This window comes from Cydia pomonella, chromosome 4 (assembly GCF_033807575.1).
Source record: "Cydia pomonella isolate Wapato2018A chromosome 4, ilCydPomo1, whole genome shotgun sequence".
NCBI classification, from domain to species: Eukaryota; Metazoa; Arthropoda; class Insecta; order Lepidoptera; family Tortricidae; genus Cydia; species Cydia pomonella.
In genome coordinates, this window is record NC_084706.1 from 27,234,351 (window position 1) to 27,245,835 (window position 11,485).

Genomic DNA, 11,485 nt, shown 5'->3' on the forward strand with positions numbered 1-11,485 from the left:
TACCCCTTAACTTATATTCGCTTTAGTTAGTATTTTAGTATTCAGTCGCGTGCCTACCGACAGCCAAATTCATTATAGATAATGAACTTTTCGTGGAAGTGAACCAAAATTATTCGATTTGGCGAGCTATAAAGGCTTGCGGAATGGGGATGGTTTCACTTCCAATTTCGCTCTTGTGATAACTATTCTTGTGTTCTTTAAACAGTTAATTAACAAGTTAAAAATTAAACCAAGCGTGACCACAATGGCTACTACCACAAACTACTGCTTCGAGACACTAACTATCAACGCATTTTTGAAGAAAGTTAACCAGCCAAATTTCAAGGACCTCGTCTTCCAGGAGTTCAAACAATTGGCAACCATCTCTCTCAAAGGTACCACTGACAACTTTTCTAAGAAAGAAAATTCACATAAGAATCGTTGGTACGACATCCCATGTTGGGATCATTCCCGCGTAATATTGACTTCGCATGGAAGTCAAATCCACAATCATTCAAACAGCGACCCTTCGGCTATCATAGTAACAAATCGCGACAGTGATTCAACTTACATCCACGCAAATTTCGTGGATGGATACGAAGAACCGAGTAAATTTATCTGCTCTCAGGCTCCCAAAGAGATCACGGCTGGCGATTTCTGGAAACTCATCTGGCAGGAGGATGTTCATACAATCGTGTCATTGACCGAAACAGATGAAGGTGACATTTGCTTCGAATATTGGGTCCAAGAGGAGGGTTTCAAACTTATTTTTGGGCGCTACGTCATAGAGACAATTGAAATCAAAGAGGAGTTCGGTTTCGTAACAACCCGACTTCGGCTTACTGATATCACATGTCAGGATTCGAGAATTATAACGCACTTTTGGTACGTCAATTGGCCTAACTACGGTGTTCCAACTCACCTGGAAGAGTTTGTTACGCTTCTGACCGAGGTAAATGAGCATCAAAGAAAGTTAGTAGAGGAAGCAGAGCTTTATGATCATCGCAAACCCGGACCGATTGTTGTCCACTGCTCGGCGGGGGTTGGCCGGACCGGAAGTTTTTGTTCTATAGATTACGCAATAGATCAACTTAATAAAGAGAATACAATTTCACTCCAGAACACGGTACTAAAAATTCGCGAGATGAGGCACTCAAGTGTCGTAACGCCAGAACAGTATATGTTTCTCTACAACATCATAGAATATCTTTTGCCGAAGACAAAACAAGACGGGGAAGGTATGTGTGCACACACACTCTAACAATTTAAAGAATAAAAGGGAACACTACATCGGATATGTATATGTGCCGACAAACTCCCGAAATTCCCGATTATAAAGTAGATATGTTAAATTCAAGGTTGTTTCAATTATCATACGATAAACAATCGACAGACAGGAAAACATTATTGGGGAAATACGTCGTGTAATAACGGGTTGACCTAAGGGGTTGACCTAATGTTAATGTTCCTGATAAGTGGCTCGTATAAAGACTCCCCTTCCTTACTCATTGCATTATTCGTGTCGCCGATTTTTCTGGGATAGTACAAGATAGCTGCTCGAGAAAATCAAGATGGAATCCAACAAACTGTGTGAAATGTTAAGCGTCAGGAATCATTTGGGAGAAACTTACTTTCACGAGGTATGTCGAACCGCCTTGCCAAGTCTTCTTGATAGAGTCGCAAGATGCCTGGATGATGAAATTCCAACGATTTTAGCAATTAAAAACTACAACGGTGAGCAGTGTACTCACACAATCGTTAAGTACGAAGAAAAGTATGCGAAAGAAATGATGGAAACTGTTGTGGATTTGGGAGCCGACATCAACGGCCAAGAAGGATGCGGCGGTTTTACTCCACTGCACTTGTGTGTCTGGCAGAAAAATTATAAGCTTGCAAGATGGATATGTGGACAACGAAAAACCAACTTAGAAGCCAAGACCTACGCAAAAAAGACAGCGTATCAGTTAGCTTACGAGAAAAAAGACGATGAAATGATGAAGATTTTGAAAAAGGCTGGAGCCAAGTGTGATCCTCCTAAGGATGATGATGAGTGAATAAGTTCTCAAGTGATTTCGAAAAGTTAAATTTTCGGAGATTAAGGCCAAGTTTTTGTTTAGAAGTAAGTTATTCTAAGCTTCTAGATTTAAGTTTAAGATACATGTTAACTATTTTCGTCATTTTTCCCGCTGTTATTGTTTTTTTTTCTATTTGTTGAAGTTTAATGTTGTAGATAATTGGGAACAGAATAAGTGAAAGTAAACATAAGTAGTTTAAGCAATTTTTTATTGTACTGAAAAGCAATTCCATGACATAACGCTTTCAGATTTTTCCTAGATAATAACTCGAATATTTTTAATGCGTGGGTTTAAAAATAAATTTTTATTTGTTCACTTATTTTTAAATTTGATTCACTAAGCCCTCGTTAACTTTAAGAAAGATTAGAATTAAATAACAAGCCTATTTCTAAAGTCTCATCTTGGTTAGCCATGTTTGCCAACCTATTTGTTGTCCTTTCCAAGTGCTGATCCCGTGCGTTAGCCAGAATACTGTTGGTACACCTGGGGCAATGCTTTATCGCTACCAAAAAGTCTTCCTCATCCATAGTCAGGAAAAACTACAATGGAAAATTAAAATCAGTGGAGAAGAATACAAAGGCTAGATTTAAAGATAGCTAGGTTAGTATAAAACAAATCATACCTCTAAAATAGAAATAGGTTCCCCGTCTAAATTTGTCGGTGCGGTAGATGGTAACGTCCTTATTAGCCAGATCATTTTATCCAGACATTTTTTGGGAACCATAGCAAAGAACGGGTCATTGGATTTGATCCATTCAGGGTATTTATTACAAGGAGACGCCATGTTTGAGACTTTCACTACTTGATCCTGAAATAATTGGTAACGATTTAGGTAGCGCATAACTAGGATTACCAACAGAATCTAACACTCAAAACTCACTTTTCAAAAACACTTTCACTCGACGAGCCTCCGCGATAATATGAGCATTGCTTCCCATTAAAAACACTGTTAGTATTTTTATAACTGATTTATCTAAAACAATTATGTTAGACTGATAATAAACGTGGTCCAGCTACAAATTAATTGATTAGTGTGACGCACATTTCAATTGGTTTTTTCAATCAAATGTGAACTCTAAAACGAAGCAATAAGGTTTGTTTTGTACAAAAGATTTCTCCAGTGTTATGGATATTATCATAAGACCTTGTTAATTCAATTCGATTCTCATAACCGATAACCGCGTTCATCTAAATTTAGATTCTTAGAGAGCATTTTTTTTTCTATTTTGGTCTATTATCACGTGCTCAATGGGTCGTTAAACTTGAGAAAAATAAGCCCCTCATAAAGAGTGCATTTCGGTTGCAAAAAGATCAACAATGAAGCGCCTAAATGGAAACCGATTTCATAATTTTTTACGGGCAGTTTTGTCCGCTAAACTTTTTTATCTTTGGTTATAAAAAATTTTTTTTTATTCAAACCACGAAATTTGGAAAATAATTTAAAGTTTCGACTTGGAGAGGTTTCCTGGATAGTCTCCAGAAAATAATGTAGAAGACTGCTCGCAGTGCTCGCGTTGTTGCCAGCTCAATAGAATGCCTTCAAAGCTGAGCAAGCTGACAACGTCGCGAGGCAAGTTTCGTAATGTCTCATATCTTTGTCTATATAATTATGTATCAGTAGACACCATAACTATGTTATTAAGTGCATGCCGGGGTCTATAACTACATAGAGTACCTAAAGCGCTTCACACGCCTTACTTAATCTAGTATAAGTTTGTTGGACGTTGGAACGACTTTTTGCAACGAAGTTCCTTATCGGACGGTTGGCGGATGGGATTACATTACATGGACACTTATTATAGGTGATACAAACTTCAAGAGGTACGGTTAGATAACCCGGTAAGGTCCAGTAGGTAAACAAATCAAGCCGAAATAATTACTGATCGGTAAAAGTCTAGTTAAAGAATAGCACAGCCACAAATAGTAGCGGGATAAGTATTGAATCAAAATAAACGTGTGGCGAGTCAAGAAGTTAGAATCATATCATGAGAATGAGCACGAGCTATATTGCGGTGAGGCGAAGCGACGCAACGGCGCGAGCGCGCGTCGGGTATCTGTGTGCGTGACCAGTGACCACACACACATGGGAACGCTCGGCCGCACGTGGCTTTGTCCGCGCCCTGCCAGATAGCAACTTTGATTTAAATTTCTTAAATCTGAAAAGGGCCTCAACTAACAGGGGACTTTAGTCTGAATTACTTAATTTTTTATTTAAGCACTGCTAGCCCGTGAACAGGGGGGGTAGGGGTGCAAGTTGACCTCAACGGAGGCCGGGGGGGAGGGGGGGGCAGACGCCGTAGGGGGCATACATTATATGTAGAATTTGACATGGACGCAGCAATATGTAGAAGTGTCTAAATATTGCTACTATAATGGGTGCAGCTGCTTCCCTCCCTCTGCCACTCCCTGGTGAGGAATGCTTGTCCACTGAAGAGGAGCAGAGCGAAGATGTGGGGAATCAACCAATGCTATTCTGCTCTTATCTCCGCTCCGCCATATTATTTATTATTATCGGAATTATAATTAATTATTTGTATGCGAATACAAAAAAAACATGTTATTTATAATATTCATTAAAGTTTGAAACCACTCCAATTAAAAAGGTTTCACCATACATGCAGTATCTTCACCGTCCATAAAAGAGTCATTACCGTCGCATGACTCGCATGATTGTCATCACCTTCTTATATCTATGGTCATCACCAATCACCATCTTACGTTCTTATTTTCCGAAAGCGATATGTTCCAATTTAAGCCACTAATGATTGAATAAATACCATAAATATACGCAACATACAGCCATCACTTTAGATAACTTGAATCGTGTTAAGACGATAGTCGGCCCAATGCCCTTGAGCGTCGGGGCTTTGGAGCAGAGCTAAGAGCTCTGTCCAAGTGCTACCCCTCTACTGAGTACTGACGATCGCACGCAACGATGTTCAAGGAATAAGAAGCAGCTCAAAAGAGGCGCGCGGGTGGCGCTATACGCCTATTTGTGTGTACACTCGTTACGGAAATATGAAGTATGTAAAAAACTCACAAATAATTCCATAATAGTAATATAACCATCTGCGAGGATATTACTGTATTTTTTTGTAGTTCTTGAATCATATAATTTTTTTGTTTTTGCAAAATTGTCCCAAATTTAAACGTTATCATAACAATGCTAGGCAAAATCTATTTCAATAAAATAAAATTGAAAATAACAACTTTGTATCTATATCAATGGTAGCCAAATTTCAGCCTACAATGTGGGGGCGCGCGCGGCCGTTTATTTGTTCGAAACACCATGTTGCGCGCGCGAGTCACAATGATATTCGAAACTTTCAAGTATTCGAATATTCGATTTTTACTGACGAGATATTCGAATAAAATTCGAATATTTTTATTAAATAACAAAATGAACGGGAAATCGGTTATTGTATCGTTTTATTCAAAAACTATTTGCATATATTGCAAAAAATAATGATATTTTGCAGAAATCCACTTAATTGACTAGATTTTATCATCCTACTGAGAGGCCCACATTTATAAAAACGATTCGAAACACAAAAATTAGAGGTATTCAACATTTATAGCTAAAACTTAGTATAAATGCATCGTTGCGTGATTTAATATTATTGTATAACTTTAGATGTTTAAAGTTACACATAAGAGAAATAAATAAATGAGTAGGTAATTATTTTCCGATTTAATATTTATTTTTAGTCACTCAGTTGCCTATAAAAAAGCCTTTCAGTCCATTGTATTTTGAACCGCTCTATTTCAGTGGTTGTGTGAGAGTAAACGGACAGTGGAGTGGTTTAGCATAAAAAAAGAGTTTTAGGCAAGGATGTGAAGCGGCACCGTGGCTGTTTAATCTACTCATGGACAGTAGTTTGCATTGCATCATATAACACATTCGCTACCAACGTTTTTGTAACGCTACGCTCGTAGCTCGACCAACATCTAGAGAGACTCGCTGGCTGGCTGGATCAAGGGTCAGATTCAGAAGGCGGTAATCTTGGAGTTCTTGGACACGTATTGTACGTCGGTTCCTTTCTCTGTGGCAGCTTAGGGTGCACCGCTATTGGAGGCACCCTAGGTTAGGTTTTTTTAATAATATGTTTATAAAAAGCCGTGGTTTTTCGTGGGTGGTTTTTTTATAGTATGTTGTATTATTTTTGTATAGCTTTTTTATTTTACTTTTATATTCATATTATAAAAACCTAGCCTAAGATGAAAGATAAATAAAGATGTAGCCGCCGTGCAGGTCAGGATCTCGACGACTTAACTAAAACTTCGATTTATAATGAAGTGAAGTATAATCTTCCAAAAGGTACTGGTTTACAAGGGTTCTTGCCAAAACGGTTAAATGTAGAAAGTGGATGTTGATAGTATGGAGGATGATGAAAGAGTTATTTGCACTATATGATCAGTACAAAAAGTGGTTTAAATTTAGATGCTTCTAATTAGCCGCGTTAGAAAATATGTGGAGCGCTCCTATTGGTGCGTTTGAAAAGCCTCCGAATACTAGCCGAGCCCGACGGCTGCGTTTAGCTACTGCATTGATATTATACAATAATAAGTTGCATTCGCAACAAAAGATAATAATAATTCATACGTCCTATATACGTCCCACTTCTGAGCACATGCCTCCTCTCATGCGCGAGAGGCTATAGTCCTCACAATCTTCACATACATCTTTGAAATTCTTCACGGATGCATGCAGGTTTCCTCACGATGTTTTCCTTCACCGAAAAGCTCGTGGTAAATATCAAATAATATTCCGTACCACATTGCATTGTTTGTTCCGAAAACACATTGGCACGAGCCAGGATTTGAACCCTCGTTTGCAACCTCGTGATTGAATGTCAGATGTCAGATCCACTCGGCCACCACCGCTTTACACTACTAAATATTTACTAAATTTATTTATTTAATCGTATGGCTTATACAAAAAATAGGTAGTTACATAAATATCACAGAATAAAAATTACATTACAATTAAAATTAAATGTCAATATCCAGAGCGTTCAGCCACGCAATTGCGTCGGGTGTTAGGCGCAGCAGGTCCTCTGGTGGTCCCGAGTATGAGTGCAGAGGGCATCGCTGAATTATATGCTCCATAGTCTGGACTTCTTCGTCACACTCGCACATTGCAGAGTCCTTCCACCCCCATTTATGCAGAAAGTAATTGCAGCGACCGTGACCCGTTCTCAGTCTATTAAAGCGGCACCACAATCTCCGGGGGAGGTTGAATCCTAATGGTTTAGAAGTCGGGTCTATGGTTTCTACGTGAGAGCCAGCAGAAGCAGTGGTCCATTCAGTTTTCCAGGCTTCAGTCACATTGAAACCATTTAGAGTTTGAGCAGCAGCATACGCAGGACTTCGGGACTTTAGGCGTTGGGGTGGTGGGTAGAAAAACTCATTGTGGATAGGCAATTTACTAAATGTTATAAGAGGTACTACATACAACGTAATAGGTATACATACAACGTATACATACAACGTAATAGGTAGCTTATGTTAAATCAATTATTTTTTGTTTAGAAAAGGAACATTATTATGAAAGGATGGAAGTACGTAAAACTTCTAAACTAAAAAATATCTCAAACATACGTGGGGTACTTACATTACATTACTTTCGTTATAACTTATAATAGACCTCAAAACACCGTGTTGCGCGCGCTAAAGCGCATCACTATCAGTCATGTTGTACATAAAATGATCATTCATATATACTTTTTTTCATAATTTTTTGTTGACCCATTTAGAAGAAATGGGCTCCAGAAGTTAACAGTTTTTCGACAACAAACGGCGCGTAGCGCCTTAAATTACTAAAATTGGTGAAAATTTTAGCGATGTAATCCACCCCCGTGTACATTGATGTCAAAGTTGAGTAAAGTAGATTTTAACTTCAAGTCCTAAATATTTCTGGAATAAGCCACTTAAAGATGAATAATAGTTGTTTGAGGTACAACTTTTTGTTGTGATTTTTGCCCGAGGAAGCATTCAACTCGTATGTAGGTACTCACGTTGTGAATAATTTGACAAACTTAAAAACATAAGTACGTACGATTCGAACTTTAGGATGCGATGTTGTCAGGTCATTAGCTTCACGGTCACCGTCGTTGCGATTTGGCAGGCTGGCAACGTCGCCTGCTTTCATTGAAGTACGAAATTATTGTTACCCAAATTGTACTTTCATAACGTTCCTCTCTACGGCACAAGACATTTTAAAACACTCCCCTACTTCAGGGTAAAGTTGTCAAGTTGTTTCTTAAAAAAATATATTTAAAATTGAAGCATATTATATTTTATTGTATTTTTATACAATATATTATGCTTTATTTTATTCTAACTGAACACACATGCACTAGACAAGCACAATCGTGAAGTTATTTTTAGGGAGACAAAGAAATTTAAATGGCAACACTCAAAATAAGTTGTCACTGTTCCAATCCAATTTGTAATGTAATGTTTTTGAATAAATCTTTCTTTGATTTTTGATTTGATTCTAAATGTAGAAATTTGATTAGATACATACTGAACGTCACTTGCGACTTTGTCTTGCAGGCACAAAATAGTGAATTCAACTAAAGTAAAGCTAAAGCTATTGAAATGAAGTTCCGGTTTGGGAATCAGTGATGAAAATTGCATGCGAATGGATTATCACTTAAGGTAAGTCGTTAATTTGTGTAACTAGGTACTGAAACAATTCAATACCTACTCTTAATAACTTTATTTTTACTTCCTGTCAATCTGAACTGAAAACGATCATGCGCACGAATATGTAAGTATGTTGTATATGTTAAAACCAGAGTGATACTCTTAAGTATTTTTTGTCAAACTTGATTTGGGCGTTTCAGAAAAGTAAATGGAATTCCTGTTGTTTAGATTCAGATTTATTTATTACACAACATACGATTGCATTACAAATAACATTCATGTCAATATATATGAATCTATATTGTGATCTCCTTCCTCGCGTTGTTCCGGCATTTATGCCACGGCTCATGGGAGCCTGGGGTCCGCTTGACAAATAATCCCCAGAATTGGCGTAGGCACTGGTTTTTACGAAAGCGACTGGTATCTGACCTTTCAACCCAGAGGGTAAACTAGGCCTTATTGGGATTAGTCCGGTTTCCTCACGATGTTTTTCTTCACCGAAATGAATCTATGAACGTCAAAATAAATCTAGCTATTCGTATACAAAAAACCAATAGATAATAGTATTTAGAATTTATTTTGTATGTATAAAAAAAGAGTCAAGTATTTCATTTTAAAAGATAGACTTTTTTTATTGTATTATTCAAATCTAATTTTACTATCTATGGTTTAAAATGAAAAACACAAGTCGTTATTTTAGAAGTTTTGAAATTTAAAATTGCAGTGAATTCAACATTTGACATAATTCAAAATGATTCAATTGACACATTAGACAAACCAAATTACTAAATTTAAACACACTTATTTTGAAAATATTAATAGTGCGAAAGCGTCATTTTTCGGCATGCTGCGCTAAACTAAGCTACCGCTTTCCAGCTCCATCAAACAGATAATAATATACACACCTCGAGAAGTCAATAAGAAAGCCTCAGATCACATGTTTCCATTATATTTATATTTATAGCCTCATATCAGAAATACATTTTTTTATACTGTATCTATAGTTTTTCCTTAATCTACGATAACCGATTCTGTGTGCCTTTGGGCAAAGGCCTCCCCCAATCTTCTCCACTCTTCCTTATTTTGCACTAATCTGGTCCATATTTTAGTCCTTCCAGCCATGTCTTCTATTTCATCGGACCATCTTTTAAATTGCCTACCTCTGTTTCTTTTATGTCCTCTAGGATGCCATAGTGTTACAATTTTGCTCCATTTATCTCCTCCTCTAATAGTATGTCCAGCCCACTTCCATTTCAGTTGTTTTGTTTTGTATGTCACATCAGTAAATCCTGTTTTGTCTCTTAAATCCTTGTTACTTATTTTGTCAATTCTTCTTCTCTTTAAGATGCTTCTTTCCATGGCTCTCTGAGTTATACTCAACCTTTTACATTGTGCTTTGGTGAGTGCCCATGTCTGGCAGCCGTATGTGAAAATTGGTAGAATGCATGTATTGAAGAGTTTTCTTTTGATGTGCATACTTGTTTGACTATTTTTCATGACCTCTTTAAGAGACCAGTATCTCTTCCACGCGTTTCCAATTCTTCTGTCTATTTCCTTTGTTGTTGAGTCATGGTTGGATATTAGTTGACCTAAATATATATATTCTGTTACATACTCAATGGTGTTGTCATCTATTTTTATCTCTGTGGCCTCCATACTATTTACTACATGTTTCCATTACATCACTTCAATTACATCTGATCTGAGACAATTCTTACTTTACTGCCCTAGGTACAGTCGACGCAAAAAAATACAGTCTTGCATCCTTCTCTTTAAAAAGGTGACGCACATATTTGTCAAATCTAACCTTTAATAACATGACAATACGAGTCAAGGCACGCATTGTTGTGAATAACATAATCTATATGAGAATGCTTCCAATTTTATAAAGAAGGACATTCAAGAATGTTTTCGAATGGTCTGTTCAGTGTTGATGTTGGTTGCCCAAGTTCTATGACTGTCTGTTGTAGACTTATTCTTGTCAAGTCAACATGCAGGTTAGGAAAACTGTATCTATAAGGATTGTTATAGAACTTTTTAACAAATATATTTTCTTATTTCAGGAACCAGTCTCTAGCTACTAGAAGTAACAGTATAGTATGGGGCAAGACAATGAGATGAGATATGGTCAATGCATCTCATTACCCAATTAAAATATTTTGAGGTAAAAATGGTAACAATTTTTATACCTGCCTCAATGGATACAGACACAAGCTACGAAAATCTTTTTAATAGTAATAAATCCTCATAAAAAAGAAACACTTGTCAATTATTTTATTTTTGTTTACCCCCTCAATGATGTCTACTCAATTGCTACAACCAATATTATCTCCATCCAACTCTAAAACCACTGAACTGATTTAGGTAAAATTTGCTATGGAGATAGTTATTTAGAGGATTATCTATTACTTACATCTACTTACGAAGGAAGACAAATTTCATAGTAAAGTTGTTCATTAGTAGAGTGTGTGTATAGACTTCAATCTTAGCAAACATATCCCTTAGTAGTCTACCAGTTTCAATAATAAATGTATCTCACAATAGTACACATTTTTTACCGAATATTCGGCGCTTCGGTCTACGGTGTGGCCGAACATTCGGTATTCGGCCTAAACCACTATTCGTGACATCTCTAGTTATGAGCCTTTTCCATAATAGGACATCTACTTAGCATATTAGTAGTGTTCTACACGTCTACACATAGTATAAGAATAAAAAAAGTGTATCTTCGCATATCGCAGTCGGATTGTTTAATCCGCCGTATTACACTACGGCTAGCT

At 37.1% G+C, this 11,485-nt stretch overlaps 1 long non-coding RNA gene across 1 annotated transcript; it reads left to right on the top strand.

The window, feature by feature from the left end:
* The first annotated feature begins 7,483 nt into the window (after positions 1-7,483).
* LOC133517375 (uncharacterized) lies at positions 7,484-10,967 on the top strand. The gene is made up of 2 exons (XR_009799367.1): positions 7,484-8,717; positions 10,769-10,967. It is a non-coding gene; the product is annotated as an uncharacterized LOC133517375 (long non-coding RNA).
* Positions 10,968-11,485: the final 518 nt, after the last annotated feature.